We start from the raw sequence: 2,800 nt of genomic DNA, 5'->3' as shown, positions 1-2,800 counted from the left end.
CAGATTCCTGAATCGCCACTTAGCCGCTATTTTTTCGCTCCTGAGCTCGGTAGCGAAGGAATGAATGATTCCTTGAAACACAGAGTGTTCCGAGAGGAGAAAGACCAAAATCTAAAGGAGAAAATGGCCTCCTCGGCTAAGGTCCTCCCTGTATTTATTTCCAAGAACACGTGCAAAGGGTCATGGCCTTTGTTAATTTTTTTAACAACATCCATGCAGGTCAGCTGTTTTTTTTTTTAATTATTTAAGACCTTTATTAACAGGTGCTTGCAGTTTGTTGACTTTTTTCAAAAAATCAAGTTTGTGAACTTTTATTACAAATTAAAAATGAAGTTCTTAAAAATCTCAACTTGACCAGATATGAAACAATTTAAAAACATTTAAAGGCATAGAGAAAAACCAGGCTTTTTTTTAAAAAACACGTTATTACCAAAAAAGACATCTTTAGGCAAAAATAATAAAAAACCCATGCTGCATAGATAATGCAGATAGTTCTAGTTATCTGGTCAACGGGCAAAAAGCAAGCACTTAAGGTCTTCAGTTCCAATCTTTTCTTCATTTCTTATTGCTGGAATTTCATATTCATTTCTTGTTGGATGACTAAACCGGAGGATGGTAGAGATGGTAAGCCGGCATTTACTCAGCCCCGCCCTGCTCAGCCTCCAGAGCGGACGAATTCTCAGCTGGTGGATCGGCTGCTTTTGTCTCTTTGCCATCTTGTGGTTTAGGGTTTTCTGGGCGTCTGCGTGGGTAATTGAAGTTGCGGAGGTACCGACGTTGAGGCGGCTGCTGACCTTGGGTCTCATCTCCTTGATTCTCTTTATCCTCTTCATTGCCGTCCTCTCTGGGCTGTCTTTGGCGAGGAGGGCCCCTGCGGAATCGTGGTCTATAACCCCCGATACATATTCTGTCTTACTGGTGGTCTACCTTGTTCTCCTGCACCCTGGTTGTCAGTGCCCTCTATCACTTCTCCCTGTACAGGAGGGTTGGAATACTGTGGTCCACGTCCCTAGGGTCTCCGCATGTAGTAAGGTGGGAACCTTCGCCTGCGGTAGGGCCAGCGTTGTTGGGCCTGGCCTTCAGGAGCACCCTCTGATCGATCCCTCATTCTTTTCCCCACTCTCACTGTTCTGATAATTCTGCTGGTAATTGCGTGGAGGACCCCTGCGACGTGGATAGCGTCTATAATGGTTACGGTCTGCTGCATATTTACTGCCTTGAACTGGAATTCCCCCAGGGCCTGTAACATTTGCTGCCTCCGCACCCTTTTCTCCTTCAACAACATCAAACTCCACAGTCTCTCCATCTCCTACACAGCGAAGGTACTTCCTGGGGTTATTCTTCTTTATGGCAGTCTGGTGTACAAATACATCTTCCTTGGTGTCATTCCTGTTGATGAAACCATGTCCCTTTCTTACATTGAACCATTTTACTGTCCCCAAAACCTTTGTTGCGATGACCTTCTTGTCCCCGCCGGCAGGCGCTGCCGATGTAAGGCTGCCCAGGCCACCGCTCCCTGCGCCTGCCACTGCCCGTGGTGCCCGGCTTGGTGTCTGCAGCGCTGAGGGCGGGGGCGGCGGGGGCTGCTGGGTCTCGGCCTGGCTGCTCATAGTTGCGGTGATGGTGACTGGGGCGGGCTGCGGCAGCTGCGGCTCCTCCCGATGTGTGATGGTAACTAGGCTGGCGGCAGTGGTGGTGGGCCTGCACAGGGCACTCTGGGGTCCCCTCTCCGCTCCCGCTACCAATGGAACTCAGGTCAGCTGTTTTCAGTTAACCTTTGCACTCAGCTAACAAGCTGCTTCGGGAAGGCATTTTCCCCTGACCCTTCATTCACCTTGCTCACCTTCTTCCATCCATTCATCCTTCTAGACCCAGCCTCTACAAGTAACATGTAGCATTGATGTAAGTTATGTAATGGTAAAATTCATATGTTGAAATACTAACCTCTAAGGTGATGGGTGTTAGAAGATGAGTCCTTATGGGAAGTCATTAGGTCATGAGGAGGGAGCCCTCCTAAATTAGATTAGTGTCCTTTTAAAGTAGGCCTAAGGGAGCTCATTTGCCCCTTTCACCATGTGAGACCATAGCAAGGAGATGTCATATATGAATCAGCAAATAGGCTGTCATCACACATGGAATCTGGCAGTGCCCCCATCTTGGACTCCCCAACCTCCAGAACTATAAGAAATAAATTTGTGTTGTTTATAAGCCACACTTATGTTTATGGTATTTTGTTTTAACAGCCCAAATGAACTAAGATAGTACCTTTGTTGGAAATTAGTGACCTAAGGAATTTAGGTCTCACTTTCAATGCCATAGTTAGGTATTCTGTGTCTATAACTTCTTTATATATTTTGTTTCAATAACTTCTAAAATAGACTCCCAAAGAACAACATTATTTACTATAGAACTGATTAATGTTTTAACACATTGAAAAAAGTGGCAATTTATGGAACATTTCAGATAAGCATAAATTTGTTAAGAAAAATATGGCACAAGAGTAAGAGAAGCAGCTGCTATTGAAGTATTGATAAGTTACTGAAATGTTGGAACATAGGATATCTACTACTTCAACCAGTTTCAACAGTAGAGAAAACAGAATGCCTAAGATAAGATTCAATAAATGGAATCCCTTCTCATCCTGTAAAAAGAAATTAGTATTTGGTTACTTTTACACTTTTGTCACTGGTGGTGTTGCTGTCACTAATTGTCTTATACAAAACTCTACCCGAGATAGCCTTCCTACCAAACTTCCTCATTAGCAGTGCATTACGCTGGATCATAACCTGATGTTGTCCTT

The 2,800-nt window shown here is 44.5% G+C and overlaps 1 pseudogene; it reads right to left on the bottom strand.

Moving 5' to 3' along the window:
- Positions 1-441: 441 nt before the first annotated feature.
- Positions 442-1,610, bottom strand: LOC105854897 (Y-box-binding protein 1 pseudogene; annotated as a pseudogene).
- Between the last annotated feature and the right edge of the window lie 1,190 nt (positions 1,611-2,800).

Source organism: Microcebus murinus, chromosome 4, assembly GCF_040939455.1.
Source record: "Microcebus murinus isolate Inina chromosome 4, M.murinus_Inina_mat1.0, whole genome shotgun sequence".
NCBI classification, from domain to species: Eukaryota; Metazoa; Chordata; class Mammalia; order Primates; family Cheirogaleidae; genus Microcebus; species Microcebus murinus.
The sequence above is the reverse complement of the archived record's forward strand: the minus strand, read 5'-3'. Positions and strand labels throughout refer to the sequence as shown.